Genomic DNA, 17,332 nt, shown 5'->3' with positions numbered 1-17,332 from the left:
GCTATTCCCTTCCCAACTTGTATCTGCACCTGGGATTGCTCCAACCCTGATGCAGGAACTTGCACTCATTCTTTAAGAAAGAATAAACAAAAGAATGAGAGTTAACCATGGATATTTATAACATCTATTCATGGAAGAGAAAAAAGGTAATTTTAAACCTTGGCATTTTTACAATGGATTCCTGCATTAGACATATTTATTCTTCTGAGGAATTCTGAAGTCTAAATTATAATTGTAATTCCACTGATTTCAGTAAAATCAATATTTATTGATCAGACTTATTTTATATAGATGACTTTCTGATAGATATTCTGAGATTGATTCAAAGAAATCAATGATATACATTAAATAAGAAATTATTCACCATTAAAAATAGTAGCATATAATATCTGAGGACTTCAGTTTTATCCTTAATCTAATTAATTACTCGAATAGATATACATGTATACACACATACAAATATCCTTATTTTAAAATTAGTTTAAAATTCTTCTTATTGTGATTGCAGAACTACAGTCTATACATGGCTTTTCATTGCATTTAATACAAAAGCATACTAATTTATGTTTACAGTTAAAGATCTTATTAAATTTGAAAACACTGACAGTGCTCTTAAAATAAAGAGAGCAAGGGACGATAAGAAAGTGAAAAATAAATATATGACATTGGTCTCCCTATGTTGTGACAATTTCAGGAACAACACATCTTGATACTAGAGTTGTGTTTTGAAAGCTTTTATTCCACTGTAGCACAAAAACACAGAGAAAAGTAAGATAAACCACAAAAAGGAATCAGACAATGTTAATTCCATCAAACACACTGATTTAAAAAATAAAATTTCTAACATACTTCATAATGTAAAAGGAAATCAGGAGTATACTTCAGGCATATGAGATTTGATGGACAACGGTGATATTCTAGATTTCTAATGTTCAGGACCTTGTGGGATGGATGGATGATTTGTGAATGCTGTTGACTACATAAGTATAAATACGCAGGACATGGACTGAATCTGCACAGGGCAACAGGTTTTGTTAAGGAACTTTAATCTCCACTATATACATTTTATGTATATATGTACATTTGTATCTATCTATCTATCCATATCTATCTATCTATCTATCTATCTATCTATTTCAAATTCCAGGATAGTACAAAATAATTATAACTTTTATAATGTAATAATAATAACAACAATAGTGGTTGGACCACACTAGGTGTTTTTATAAACCTCACTGGATAATTTGCTTTCATCTGAAGGAAACCAGCTAGCACAAACCAAGGCTGCTCTCTTAACCAAACAATGGAAAATCAAATCAAATAAATGGAATTGTTCACTTTGACAAAGAAAGTGGATGAACTTACTAATCCTGCCAAGCCATTTGTTACCTTTCATTTTATTTCAAAGAAGGTTCAGTGCATAAACTTCACATTTTCCTTTCCCCTTGGGTTGCAATCATACTAATATTGTTGTGTTAGATGTTGTAGATGTTGTACTGAGGGACATGGTTCAGTGGGAAATACTGGTGATAGGTAGATGTTTAGACTGGATGATCTTATATATCTTTTCCAAGCTTGGTGATTCTATGATACTATGATTCTATGATTCTAAGATTCTAATATTCATTTTTCATTATTTGGTATTTCTGAAAATTAAATTTATATGTGCAGAAGAAGTTTTGATTGCACAGGTTTCATGAAAGCAATATATAGTGCTATTCACTTTTTAAGCTATATTTCATTCAAGCTATGAAAGGAAGGAAGGGAGGAAGGGAGGATGGGAGGAAAGGAGGAAAGGAGGAAGGGAGGAAGGGAGGGAGGGAGGGAGGGAGGAAGGGAGGGAGGAAGGGAGGAAGGGAGGAAGGGAGGGAGGAAGGGAGGAAGGGAGGGAGGGAAGAAGGGAGGGAGGGAGGAAGGGAGGGAGGGAGGAAGGGAGGAAGGGAGGAAGAGAGATATTTTTAAATGTTAGATGCTACTATACAGGAAGATTGTTTTTTTCCTTAACTAGCATTACAGTAAAAGGAGCAAAAAGTTTTATTAGATATCAGTACAACAGGAACTAAAATAAATAGTTTAATAAGGAAATTATTTTGATTTTGTCATGTTGTAAGAGGAAACATATTTAAAATTTACTGCTAATAGTGGCAGAAATATTGATTCAAAATTTAATTAGTACTGGATTGCAAATAAACACTTCTATTTCTCTGCATTCCATTTCACAAATATAGTGAATATCTATGAGAAAGCAATTATTCTTGTTTGTTTCTTTTCCTGATATGGGATTGACCGAAGTTAATTCCTGGGAGAAAAGACAGGTATAAAAACTCAGCTGGCAGTTGTGATTATTTACTTTATTATATAAGTTTCTTAGGGACCAGGTTCTGTTGTTCCTACGAGCAGGTTTACTTGCTCACACTCCAGAACTGTCCCACAAGAAATAGTAATTATTAGCAGATATCAGTTAGACTTAATTCTCATGCTTCTGAAATTTGTGACTATTGTTTATTTTCTGTTAATAAAGTTCAGGTAACAACAGTATAAACAAAACCAAATAAATCTTCTTGATACTTTGATATCAGAAATTATGTGAATGCCAATGTCAAGAAAAAGAAAAAAAAAAGAATAGTTGTCTAGTAGAGTATGTCTACTATGTAGACATCCTTTGTAAAAATTCATAATGAGAAAAACAATTCATTTAGAAAAAGAATGGGTAATTATCTGTTTATAATCTTTGCAAAGTCTGCTGGAATTTTATAAAAATCTAAAAATGATCCCTAATTACTAAATTTCTAAAGTCAATGAAACAATGTGAGAATTAGTATCATTTTTGTATTTATCACTGTCAAATATTATGTAACTGATTACAAAAAAGTAAGAAGTGAAAATAACATGCTGTGGTGGATAATATCAAAGTGCAGAACTACAACCCATTACATTCCATTAGCAGTGAAGAGCCTGACTCATAATTCAGTGTTAAGTGCAAATTATTATAAGCATTCTGCTTATTAACTGACATATACTAATGAATGCTTTTTTTCTGGAGCACCTCTCATGTAAAAGAAGGTTGAGAGAGCTGGGTTTGTTTTGTTTGGAGAATTTTCCAGGGAGACCTTATTGCACCCTTCCAAGACATAAAGGGAGCTTATAAACAGGAGGGAGATCAAATTCTATATGGTTTGATAGCGATAGGACAAGTGGGAATGGTCTTAAATTTAGTAAGGGGAGATTTAAATTAGATATTAGAAAGGAACTCTTTACTCAGAGGGTGGTGAGGCACTGGAACAGGTTGCCCAGAGAAGGTGTGAATGCCCCAAGTTCACTTTACTCCATAGTGATCAGGGATACAACTGCACAAAATTATAGAGAACAAAGTTTCAAGCATATGTACTGTAGCAATGAAAATTAATCCCTGAGGTTATAAGAAACTGTTCAGGTAGTGAGGAAACAAAGGTGAATACTCATAAGCTAAGGATAGTTTTCTCTCGTTAACTATCAGCTTTTCAACAGAGCACGTTTGAGATTTATTCTCCAGTGCATAAAATAAGGTCTAATTGACTGATGAATGGATAAGAATGCTATGCTCAAGCAAAGTGAGTGCCCCCTTGAGAAACTAGAAAATGTTTAATGCTTTGTTTTCCTGTCAATAAACTATACAATGAGAAACCCAGGCAATAGTGTTCATAGAGGAAATGAAAATCAAAATCAGAATTCAAAAACTATTATAGCCATTGATTGAAATATAATAAAATGTACCAAATGTTCTAATCAATTAGTTCAAAATTGTGATGAGAATAATGCTTGAATTTATTTTAACAAAAACTTTTTACTGACTGTGCAGAAATTACCATATACGGTTGTAATGTTTGGTTGAGAAGGTTATCTTTCTTCTCAATTTCCTTTGTGTTTTTTTAATGATAAAAGCATTGTTTAAGCATTTACCCTGAAAACTTATTGTGATCTGTGAGGTTCCCTATTATAATACTACAAGCAGTTCACAGAGGAGGTAAATAAACTTTGATTTCTCTCAAATTATAGAAGTCAGAGAGGCTGCAACAAAAAGAGTTGGACAGCTAATGCTCTAGAAATAATTTGTGTTTTTTTCTTTTTTTCTTTTTTAATTTGCTGATTATTCACAACAGAGTTCAGTGTTTACTAATGAGTAGCTTTAATGAAGTGAGTTGGAACTCGTTTGTGTGAACAATTTAATATTGTTTAACCCACAAATTGCACTTTCCTTTGAGTTTTTCACTATTCAGCTTTTTTTCTTGATGGTTGCTAAAATCACAGTAATCACAGTATTTTATTTTTTTTTTCAGACTGAATATCTTATGAACCAGCAGAGAACTTTCAGAGAGCTGCAGAAAAACTTTCTTTGCTGAGGAGATATCATAGCCATGATCCTCTAAGAATATGAATAAACAAGGCTGTTTATCTTTGTAGGCTTGCATTTGACTGAAGAGCTAGATATATAATTAAGGTGGTGAAATTAAACTAATTTACTTTAAACACTGGTCTTACTTTGAAAATGCACATGAACATTAATGCTCGCAGCCATCCTCTTTTGCCGTAGTCATTCCTGTAAGACCATATGGCAACGGGCATCTTCAGGATTGGGACAAGCCAAGTGACCAGAGGTGATGAATGAGTATGGGTAGCCAAAGTGACAGTACATTTGTGTTTTTCAGTTGTGACTATGAGTCAGGAGAAGACCTTAAACTATGATATGGATATTAGACAACCCTCTCCACAGTAACTGTAGGTAAGTCTGAAGTCTCATGATATCAAGACTCCAGATGAATGCCTGAGGAATACAGTTTAATAAAGATCTTTAAATAAAACAAATAAATAATATTTGAAGACAATCTAGAAGTAAGAGGATTGAAGTCTTTCATTTTGTAGCATGAATTACATAGCATGTATTTGTTTTGAATTTGATGATCTTGGAAATATTGTCGAAAAATACAGCTAAACCATAAGAACTGTCTTTAAAATATATTTTATTTTAAATATATTTATGGTGGTAAATAGAATAACACAAATTACAACTCCGTCTCTAGACACAGCAAAGCATGTGTCATGGTTTTATGATTTTGTTATTGATATTCCACATCATAACATCATGTAAGATACTGGGAGTTAAAGAGATAATGTTCCATTTCCATGGATTGCTGAATTTCGAGGTACCTGGTTCTCAAAAGAGAGGAACTACATACCCCCAGAGGACTTTGTGTTCCTGTTTTCCACTAAGAGGGAAAGATAAAACTGCACACAAGTCCCTAGACTTCCTCTTTTGCTGGTCATCTCAACAGTGGAGGTTTGCTAGCCATCTCACCTCCAGTTTTAGCATAAGGCCTTTGGTTTCAGACACTCTCTCTCACTTTATTTGATTTATTAGCTTCAGCTCCAATTATATTGTATTATATTGTGTTCTTTTGCATTCTGATATCTTATTTAGTAAATTAGCCTTCCTCCTCAGATTGTTGCCACTGTTGTATTTTTTAGGCCCATCTCCCTACTCTTTCCCCTCTTCTCCACTCTCCTTTCCCATGGTGTGGGTCCATGGGTTCCTTGCCCCATCAGTCATGGGACTGGGCCAAAACGGACCATAAGCCACTGACAGCAAGTCAGCATTCATTACTGTACCCTCATGTAGCAATGTTCTGGTGGCTTTGGAAACACTTAAGGCTGCTTGAGTGTGCATTGTTTAAATGTACACTATCACATTCTTATCCTTGAGTGAAAAATAGTGACGTTCTATTTTGAATTAATATGTGAATTTGTTATGGTTTTATGATTTTTGTTATATTATTGATATTCCACATCATAACATCATGTAGTGTATTGGGAGTTAAAGAGTTAATGCTCTAGCTGCATGGATCATCGACAGTTCTGGGTATACCTGTCTCAGAAGAGAAGAACTCCATTCCCCAGAGGACTGTGTGATGCTTTGCATTTTTATGTGTTTCCGTTCAGAGGGAAAGACAAAAACTGTCTGCAGTCACGGGACTCTCCTCCGTTCGGGATTGAGCTCGGCAGTGGGTGTTTGTTGCAGCCGTCATCCTTCAGCGTTAGCGTAAGGCCTTTGGTTTATCGGACACTCTCTCTTGCTCATTTTATTTGATTCATTATCCTCGATTCCAATTATATTATATTGTGTTATTTTGCTTTCTGATATCTTATTTAGTAAATCAGCTTTCCTCCTCAGATCGTTGCTGCTGTTTTTTCTAGGCCCATCTCCCTTCTCCTTTTTCCCCTTCCCTTTCCCCTTCCCCTTCCCCAGGGTGTGGGCTCGTGAGTCCCCTGCCTCAATTATCATGGTACCGGGTCAAACTGTCCCACAAACCACTGATAGGATTCCAAACAGAAACTGAAATAACATCTGAAAATTGAGGACATTTATTGATGACACAAAGATGCAACAGACGAGTAAATGTTTGGCTCTCTTTTTCCATGCCTTGAAGAATTCCACAAATGACTGCATTACCCATGAACCATGACCCATGCCAAGTGAGCACTGTAAGTGATTGGTTTGTTTGTTTGCTTACTATTATTATTTTGGAGGGGGTGAGAGGATGGACATTTATTTTATTGCAGTTACAAATTAAGATTCCAGTTACCAAGAATTTACACATGTTAACAAGGATTATATGGAAGACACCATATATGATAAGACAGAAGATAAGACACCACATATATGATAAGACAGAAGGCATAAAGTCAAGGGTAAATGATGCCTGGATCTTTCTGTTGCTGCTATAGAGTGTAACAAAGTTGTTGCAGAGCTTTGTCACATCATAGTTTAGTCATATTTCATATTGATCGGCAATAAGAAAGTGATAATCTCTGTACCTGAGAAAAGGATATTTCAAGTGTATATTTATTTATTTTTCACTCATTATTCACAATAAATCTGATCTACGTTTAGTGCACTGATCTTAGAGTAAACATTGGCAATTTACAGCATCAAATAAAAAGCAGAATCATTAAGATTTCGTTGACTTTCTCTGTCAGACATAGTTTAAGGACTTTTTTTCAAGATTATCTTCTTAGTCAGATAAGGGAGTGGAGGTTTTCTGTTGAAACCTGTGCAGAAAAAAAAATATCATTCATGGCACAGGAGATCAAGGCCATCTGTTCATTTTCAGCAGGGACATAGTGTAAGCATTTTGATTTACTTCCACCACTGGACTTAAAATCAAAGAAGAGAATACTCTCTTGATAGATTCAGTCGTCTCTTGTAAACATGTTTTTAAGTGTTCCAATTATTACTGTCTAGTTTTCCTTGGCGGGATGTCCCAGGCACTAGAGTATAAGCTGCTCTTCATCCCATCTGAATTTAGAATTCAGTCAGCACATATGTTGAGGGACTTATTTTTCCCTAATGCAGAGAATTCAGGGTCTCTTAGAATCAGATTATATTAATCACTGAACCTTCAAATGCCACTTGTTCTACACTCATTACCCCACCACCACGTTTCGGGTGGAGGGGGGCGGGGGGTGGGGGGGTTGGGGAGGGAAGGGGAGGAGATGAAGGAGAGAGATTATTAGTTGTTTTACAGTTGTTTACAGTTCTTTCAGAATCAATATGATTTTTTTTTCTACTTAAAAATATTAGAAATTATGATTTCTGAACAGCATTGTAAATACTGAACTTATTCATATTATAAAACAGAATACTTCATAGATCAATAGGTACATGGGAAAAAAACAAAAATGTGAAGACAGTGTAAAACAACACAAGCATGTGAGTTACTACTTAAAGGAAATTTTAAAGTAATTAAAAATATACATTGTTATGATTAAGAAAACACAAACAAGCAAACAAAATCCAAGGACATGCTGAAAATCTAGTGTGTGGAAAAATATAGATCATGTCTTGAATGGGTGACTAGCCCATGGGAAAGAGCTCATGGTAGCTTGGGAACACAAGTAAATGGGCTCTAGCTTCAGCATGTAGCTAGAACAAACTTGTTCATGAAAAACTGTTTCATAGCTGTAAACAAGACTCCTTGCTTTCTGTGAATGACCTTGCTTATGCTGATAAACAATGCTTCATTGTCTCCAGCTTTATATATGTATATATAAATTACAAAATATAATATGAATGTATATATTGTATATAACATACAATATATAATATATTATTATATATTATATATGTTGTTATATATATATCATATAATATATATTATACATTATATATGCTTCAACAAAATATACCTGTTTTTATTTCATTTTTATTTTTACAGCGTCACCAGCTGCCTCTAGAAAAATCTAGCCAAAACTCATGAGATCCACAAACAGTATTTTTAAATATTATTTTATAATATTTTAGAGTATAATAGAATAATTAAGTTTGGAAAAGACTCTAAGGTGATTGTTGCCTTTTCTCGGAGTTAATGGTCTACGGATCCAGCCCCGCAAGCGTCTGTGCACCTGACCCGCCTGGCTGGGGCCAAATGACTGCACGTCACACCAATGTGGTGAGCAGCAGATGGCGTTTATTGTTAGCAACAGCATCCTTATGTAAGTTAGGGTCGCGCGTGCGCATTACTACTCCTAAGTGACTCAGCATTCTACTTTCTAAAACTTTCTAGAGGCAACTTTGCAAAAGTGGGGAAGTGTCTCTTCTCATGATATCTCGCTCTTTGCCTGTAACAGTGATCTAGTCCAACTATCAACCTACCAACACCATGCTCACTAAACCACATGCCTACATGCCATGTCTACACATTTCTTAAACAATCCCAGGGACAGTGACTCTACCATCTCCCTAGGCAGACTGGCTCAGCAGTCATTTGGAAAATAATCCTGATAAATAAGATTTGTAATAAGCTTGTTGTGGACTTGTTATGTCAGCTAACAGCCATTTGTAATGTGAGCTAAAGGAATCTTTTAAAGTTGCAGGAAGCTTGCATACTTCTCATAAAGTAGAATTGAATTTTTGCCCCAGGACTAGTTTCTCACTGAGTTCTTGAATTCTACATTGTGAGCTAGGACATTTTGTCACTGAAGAGCCATTTTACTCAGTTGGTAAGTATATATACATTTAATTTTGGACTCAGTTAATATTTTGTTTATTTCTACTGTCCACTTTCTACTTTGCTTGTGTAAGAATACCAAAAAGATCTGAAATCTGTATCAATGGAAAAGTCTCACTGAGTGTGGACAATCCAGTAAGCCTTTGTATAGGCTGAGAAGGTGGAGATACTGAACGCCTTCTTTGCTTCCGTCTTCAGTGAAAAAGCTCTCCCTCAGGAATCCACGACCCTGGAGGTTAGTGAGAGGGTCTGGGGAATGGGAGACTTTCCTTTAGTCAGGGAAGAGGTGGTTCATGAATGCCTAGGCAATGCTAATGTTCATAAATCCATGGGACCTGATGGGGTGCATCCACGGGTGCTGAGGGAGCTGGCGGAGGTGATTGCTGAATCACTCTCTATCATCTTTGAGAGGTCTTAGAGAATGGGGGATGTGCCTGATGACTGGAGGATAGCCAATGTCACTCCGGTCTTCAAAAAGGGCAAGAAGGAAGATCCAGGTAATTATAGGCCAGTCAGCCTCACCTCTGTCCTTGGAAAGGTGATGGAACAGCTTGTTCTGGATGCCATCTCCAGACAACTGGAAGAAAAGGAGGTTATCAGGAGTAGCCAGCATGGGTTATCCAAGAGGAGGTCATGCTTGACCAACCTGGTGGCCTTCTATGATGTCACTGGCTGGCTGGATGGGGGGAGGGTGGTGGATGTAGTCTACCTTGATTTCAGCAAGGCATTTGATACTGTCTCCCATGACATCCTTATAGCAAAGCTAAGGAAGTGTGGGATAGACGAGTGGACAGTGAAGTGGGTTGAGAACTGGCTGACTGGCAGAGTCTTGCAGAGCGTTGTTGGTGGCGGTGCAGAGTCCAGCTGGAGACCTGTAACCAGTGGTGCCCCCCAGGGGTCTGTGCTGGGTCCAGTCTTGTTCAACATCTTCATCAATGACCTTGATGTGGGCATAGTGGCCACCCTCAGCAAGTTTGCTGATGATACGAAGTTGGGAGGATTGGCTGACATGCCTGAAGGTTGTGCTGCCATTCAGCAAGACCTGGACAGGCTGGAGAGCTGGGCAGTCAAAAACCAGATGAAATTTAACAAAAGCAAGTGTAGAGTCTTGCACCTAGGGAGGAATAACTGCATGCACCAGTACAGGCTGGGGTACGAGCTGCTGGAGAGGAGCTCTGTAGAGAGGGACCTGGGTGTCCTGGTGGATGACAGGTTGACCATGAGCCAGCAGTGTGCCCTGGTGGCCAGGAGAGCCAATGGCATTCTGGGATGCATTAAAAAGAGTGTGGCCAGCAGGTCAAGGGAGGTGATCCTCCCCCTCTACTCTGCCCTGGTGAGGCCTCATCTGGTGTACTGTGTCCAGTTCTGGGCTCCTCAGTATAAAAAAGACAGGGATCTCTTGGAAAGAGTCCAGCACAGGGACACAAAGATGGTGAAGGGCCTGGAGAATCTCCCCTATGAAGAAAGGCTAAGTGAACTGGGTATCTTTAGCCTCGAGAAAAGAAGACTGAGGGGACCTGATCCAGGTTTATAAATATCTGAGGTGTGGGGGACAAAGTGGCAAGGCCAGATTCTTTTCAGCAGTGTGTGGAGACAGGACAAGGCGGAATGGACATAAACTGCAGCACAGGAGGTTCCGCACGAATGTGCACAAGAACTTCTTTACGGTGAGGGTGACGGAGCACTGGCACAGCTGCACAGGGGGGTTGTGGAATCTCCTTCTCAGGAGATATTCAAGACCTGCCTGGATGCCTACCTGTGCGACGTGGTGTAGGGCATCTGCTTTGGCAGGGGTGCTGGACTTGATGATCTCTTGAGGTCCCTTCCAATCCCTATGACTCTATGATTCTATGATTCTATACTGCTACTGTGGTGGAAGGGAAGTGCTGACCTAAGGTGCACTTTAACACATGGCAAGCCACCAAAACAATGAAGAGGTGATCACAAATCAATGAAGACTAGATGAGCCCTGGTGTGTTTTTTGCTCACTCAGTACAAACATCTTTAGTATTCCATAGACAAGCACTAACTGAAATGCTAATTAAGAATTTTTTAGAGTTGTGTAATGTCTACAACTGTTAAATTATTACACTGCTGAGCTAACACAGTAAGTAGAATATATAAGAAACAGTGGGATAATGATGTAGCTATGTCAGCTGTAGAAAGAAGGAGGAAAGAACATTCATTTCTGACTAGTTTTCGGGAAGCAAGTCTCCAGAGCATCACCCAGGACAAGGATGCAATGGCTGACTTTAAGTCATCTCCAGACTGAGAAACTAACTCAGCAAAAGAAACAGCCAAACTGTAAAGCCAAGGAACATAATAAAACAGATCAGTCTTTTGAAGGAATAAAAGACCACTCAAAGGACTACTAACATTCTGAATTAAGGAAGAACATCACTGAAGATAATCAAAGGCTGAGAATCAACTTATATGGAGAAAAATACCCTATCCAGGTCATTTGACGTTTCAAGTGCTAATTCCCTTCTACCATGAATGCGGACTGGAAGAACCAAAACAGGGTTTTTGTTAACTTATTTAGCTTGGAGAGCTCAAGGAATTTCAGCTGAGGAAGCTTGACACAACCACAACATTATTCTGCTAATATTTTAGTGATAATATGATGTTGTGTTATCAACTACTATGACTGATATACTTTCTGATGTCATGTTCATTATTATCTTGTTTCTGTGATAGCTTGTTGTTATTTGATGTTTTATCCCACTGCTGAATATTACTGAATCGTAGTTGTATTTGCTACTGGCATAAGCTTCCAATCCACATAAGCTACTAACAATTGTACGTACCTCTTCATGTTGTCAGTCTTTTCCCTTGCTGGATACCTTTGCATGCTGCTGAATATTATCCTACTAACATCTTGTCCATTAAATTCCACTACCTATCCTCCCATTTCTTGATTTAGCCTGATTCCCTCGCTACATTTTGACCTTCACTTGTGTCTTTCCATTTGTCCTCTTCTGCTTTCTAATAAAAATCTTCATTATTAGGTTTTAATTTTTTAAAAATGAGAAATCTAAATCTGAGCAGTTAACAATGAATGGGGCGTTAGTGGACCTTGTTCTTACTAACAAGGACGGGCTTGTTAGGGAAGTGAAGGTCAGGGGCAGCTTGGGATTTAGCAATCACGAGATAGTGAAGTTCAAGATTTTGAGTGAAAGGAGCAAAATGAACCAAAATGTAGGATTGCTACCCTGCACTTCAGGAGAGCTGACTTCAATCTCTTCTGGGACCTTCTTAGAGATATTCTATGGGCTAGAGTGTGAGAAGGTAAGGGGGCCTGTGAGAGCTGGTCAGCACTTCTTCCAAGCTCAGGATTGGTGCGTCCCTGTGTGTAAGAAATCAGGCAAGGGTGGCAGGAGACTTGTGTGGATAAGCAAGGATCTCATGCATAAACTCATAGGGAAGAGAAAGGTCCAGGAAATGGGGAAAAAGGGTCTGGCCACTTGGGAAGAATATAGGAATGTTGTCAGGGCCTGCATGGATGCGACAAAGAAGGCCAAAGACAACCTGGAATTGGATATGGCAAAAAAGATAAAGGATAATAAGAAAGGGTTTTTTAAGTATGTCAACAGTAAAAGACTAGTGAAAATATGGGTCTCCTACTAAAAGAGATGGGTGTTCTGGTAACGGGGGATGCTGAGAAGGCGGAGATACTGAACACTTTCTTTGCTTCTGTCTCTACTGTAGGAATTCCCCCTCAGGACTCATGGACTCTGGGGGCAAGTGAGAATTAAATGCTTATGAAGTTTGGAAAATGGTGTAAGAAACAATCACAGTTATGATAAAAAAGATTAACCCAAAGCAGACCAGAGAGTGGCCTTTGCTTTAGATAAATAGTTCTATCAGTATAATAGACTGTCATGGTTTTACGATTTTTGTTATTGGTATTCCACATCATAACATCATGTAGTGCATTGTGAGTTAAAGTTAGTGAGTTAAAGTTAGTGCTCCAGCTCCATGGAGCATGGATAGGTCCAGGTAAACCTGTCTCAGAAGAGAACTACGTACCCCAGATGACTTTGTGTTGCTTTGCATTTTTCTGTTTTCTGCTCAGAGGGAAAGATAAAAACTTCATGTGTCACAAGACATGAACTCTTTCTCTCAAACTGACCCAGCAATGGGTGCTCATTAGCTGTCTCACCTTCAGCATTTAGTGTAAGGCCTTTGGTTTCTGGACACAATCTCGCATTTTATTTTTTTTTTTATTAGCTTCAGTTTTAATTATATTGTGTTATTTTGCATTCTGATATCTTATTTAGTAAAGTAGCTTTCCTCCTCAGATTGTTGCCACTGTTTTCTTTTTAAGCCCATCTCCCTTTTCCTTTTCCCCTTCCCTTTTCCCGGGGCATGGGTCCCCCCGCCCCAGTCAACATGGATCCAGGCCAAACCAGCTCATAAACTGTTGACATAGACAAGTCCCAGTAATTCCCTGAGAGTCAAATAAGCTACTCCTGGAAGAGTCTAGATCAGTGTCCCAGATAATGTCAGTCATGGGTGGGGCCCTCTTTCATTTGAATGGTGTCTGGTGTCTCAACTAGTTCTGGGACTGAAGCCAAGTACCATTCCAAATAAGTGCTGGAGGGGACCATTCCTTACCTTTTTGTTTTGATACTATAAATAGAGCCTGGGGTGGGGTCACCCACTTTATCTTTTGCTGCTGCTTCTTCCATTCTTCACCAGGTGGAGCACACAAAACAACAGGTTCAGCATTCGACCTAGGACTGGTTACCTATCTAGTTCCTTTTATTTCCCTTTCCCTCTTTTCCTCTCAAAGTTATTAAGTAATGCAAGGCTTACTTTCATGTCCTATGAAACTGTATGGCTTAGGTAGATTCGATTGTGAGAGAGCCAACGCATATGGGATAATTATTTTGTAGAAATCTCTTCTTAAATTTGTTCTTTTTCCTCTTATGTATGGACCTTGAATATTGTTTTGCCTTAACTCAATGGGCATATTTGTGAATCTAATCAGTTTCTTTCCCTTAATGGGTAGGACGTGATACCAAAAATAGACCAAAAATAGAATTGTTATAACTATATATATGCTCTAATATATCCACTGTAATAAAAATATTTCTAACACTTCAGATTTTGAATTTTAATGCAATTTAAGAGATTCAGCTATTTCATTTATGCACAGATGCAATTTGAGCATCCTGTAGTGTGCTACTGTTACAGCGATCCACCTCTTCAACTTCTTGGTATGCATTGCTCTTATTTTTGCACACGTTATCTCTAGTTCTCCTGGAGAACTGTGAAATCTGTGAATATTATATTCTTACTATCTTGCTGTTTATTTTTTAAAGCTAACAGTACTAGATATTATGAAGTGTTTCTTAAGAGTTTTGGAAACAATATTTAGGTTACTGCTAGCAATATTTGACTATTTTTTTTACTGTGTTTTCTGTAAGGCTGAACTGCAAGCTGAACTAGCAATTGTTAACATGAAAATGCAAAATGGTTGTGCTTGAAACATTTATTTTGAATTAAAACCACTTATTCCATTAAATGTTCAGCTTTGTTAAACAGTGTCATATCGGATTTAAAGCAAGTACCAAAAAATGGAAAGTGAAATATCCACTCTGCCAGCCAACCAACATAAAGTGTCAGTCACTATTAAAAGATCCTGTGAGTCTTGGACACATCTGTCCTAATCACAGGACAATTTGATCTATAGTCTTGTGAGAATGAAACTCTCCTTCATCCAAGGATAGTACCAAAACCTTAGATACTTTCTGGTCTGCAAACAGTTGATTAATTAACTCCCTTGCACTTGAAAAATCATACAGAAAGTAAGTTTCCCCTGCTGCTCACACATATTTCTCAGTTACCCTTTTTGCTTTCCAAGAACTCAAGAGAAAGTTTCTCATTGTCACATTGCGATAAGACACAATGTGTTGAGGGGAAGTATAATTAGATTTGACATTTTAATTGAAGAATGTTAAATGCCCTTCACCAGTTTTTGTAGAAACTGTTCACAGGTGACTGCTTAGATAATAGATCCATAAAAGGCTCAAGATACATTCTGGAACTCTTTTTTGGATACAACTAAGAGAATGCAATTTTTTTTTCCTCTTTTTATGGCAACAGCTCATTCTTCGTGAATGATATATATTCTTTGGCACTATATTCATTATTCATATATTAATAATGTAAATGTTATTAATTAGTATGTCTGCAAATGTTTATAAATTTGGAAATCTGAGTTGTATCTAGCAAGAAATAAGAAAATGATAGAAGAAGTAAAACAGTTAAAAAAAGCTTTATTTCCAGCTGGAGGAGAAAATCCAATGGGTATTCATCTAACATCAATGCTGTAAATATTTCTGTGTCAGTTTCCAATCATACAGGTAAAGGGCATATTCCGAGCTGGAATTAACTTACTTCTTGAAGATATGGAAGGCTGTGAAAACTATGTGCATCTCTACGCAAATGTTAAAACGCAAAAATTATTATTTATTACTAGTGGGTCAGTGGGTTAAACAAATTAAATGCAGGAATGCCTGTGCTATTAACCTAAGCAAGGTTTAAATGTATCTATATAGATCTAGTTATGGACAGGAATATCTGCTGTTTTTTTACCTAATTCAGCTTGCATTAAATTCTCAACTTCATGAAATTCACCACAATGGAAATAAATATTACTATTTGTAGGGCATTGAAAGCACAGTTGCATTAAAAAAATAAATAAATATGTATTTAATAAAATATCTTTCCAGTTAAGTAGCCCAATAACTGACAAAATAGATGTATTTCATTGAGACTGACAATGGCAATTATCCTGTTCATCAGCAAAGAATCAGGTATGAAGCATATTTGGAGAATAAGAAGGGGGTTATACAGACAAATGTATGCGAACCAATTGCTTTCTGAAATGTAGACTATTTGGGCACATAACAAAGTGTCAGACAAAATGTCTGTGGTAAATTGTGTTTCTACAATTGACATCCCTGCTAAATTAATTATAAATTATGGCAATGATAAAAGTAGCCGACAAATCCAAAAATAAACAAATGAAATGCTACTCAATTCAAATTAACATAGCTGTAACAGCTACATCAAATGCGACAAAAATGCTTGTTGCACACCCTTCATTTTTCTTTTTCCTTTTCTTAAATCCAGAAAAAAAACAGCAGTAGAAGCCAAGGAACAAGATAGAAACTTACAGAAAGTCCATAGCTTTTCCTTAACAGCTCTGAATAGAAATCAAATGAACATCAAATTCTGGGACTTCAAATAACAAAAACCTATTTTTTAGTCAATTAAAAGTCTAATGGTTACTGAACTTCACCAGCCAGTCTTTTAGGTCACAGTGGGTAAGCTGCTGACTGCATTCCCTGCCTGTGTATGTATTTCTCTGAGGAACCCAGGCTAAGCCAAGTTCAAACTACATCAGAATCACACTGAATAGAATCATAATGCTCCTTCTATAATAATAATAAAAACAGTATGATAACTGTCACTTTCTCATTACGCAATATCTTACTCCTTTGTTATTCTCAAAGGAGACACTTCAATTTTATCTTTCTTCATCAGGGAAGTTAACATTTTTCAACTTTGTCCCTTTGTTCCTTTTACATAGGAATACTTTTAAAAGGTAAAGAAGTCTAGAGATCAATAAACATGAAAGGCCTTTACGAAGCATAGGTTGGTGAAAATTCTGATCACTTTGATTTATTCCAATTAGTTTCACAAATAGGGTGGAACACAATCTGATTTAAGCACATAGCTCAGGCACTGCCATGTCTAACTATTCAAAACTATTATTTTCAGGCTTTTTCAGGGATTTGGATAGATTAAGGATTTAGATAGTTCAGGTGATTTTCTATAAAACTGTAAGCTATTATGAAACTTTAAGCAAGAGTACCTCCTTTAACAGTATATATTGTTCTGACCATAGATGGTTAACAAGATTTAAGTGCCCAGGGAAAGGCAAATAAAGAGGTATCTTAAAAAACTGAGAATACATCTAATAAGGCAGTCATTTCTACAGTAGTTTCTGGGCTTTTTTTATTTGAGATTTCTTCAGTTTGTGGGCACATTTTTCAGGGATCTGGAAACCCTCTAAGTAAATTCAGCCCAGATTATGGAGGGGTAAGAAACTTTGTATATGGTACTAGGGATAATCCTATAAATAAGCCAGACCTAAAGTACAGCCTTCAATGTGAAGCCAATAAACGCAGCAGTTTACACAGCAAGATTCAAATAAATTATCCTTACCTCAGTTCTGATCTACATATAAACTTTTTTTAAATACGGTGGTGATGTAC

This window comes from Cyrtonyx montezumae, unplaced genomic scaffold (genome assembly GCF_038088225.1).
Source record: "Cyrtonyx montezumae isolate F1298 unplaced genomic scaffold, pur_monq_1.0 scaffold_3, whole genome shotgun sequence".
In the NCBI taxonomy this organism is placed as follows: domain Eukaryota; kingdom Metazoa; phylum Chordata; class Aves; order Galliformes; family Odontophoridae; genus Cyrtonyx; species Cyrtonyx montezumae.
Note: the sequence above shows the minus strand (reverse complement) of the source record.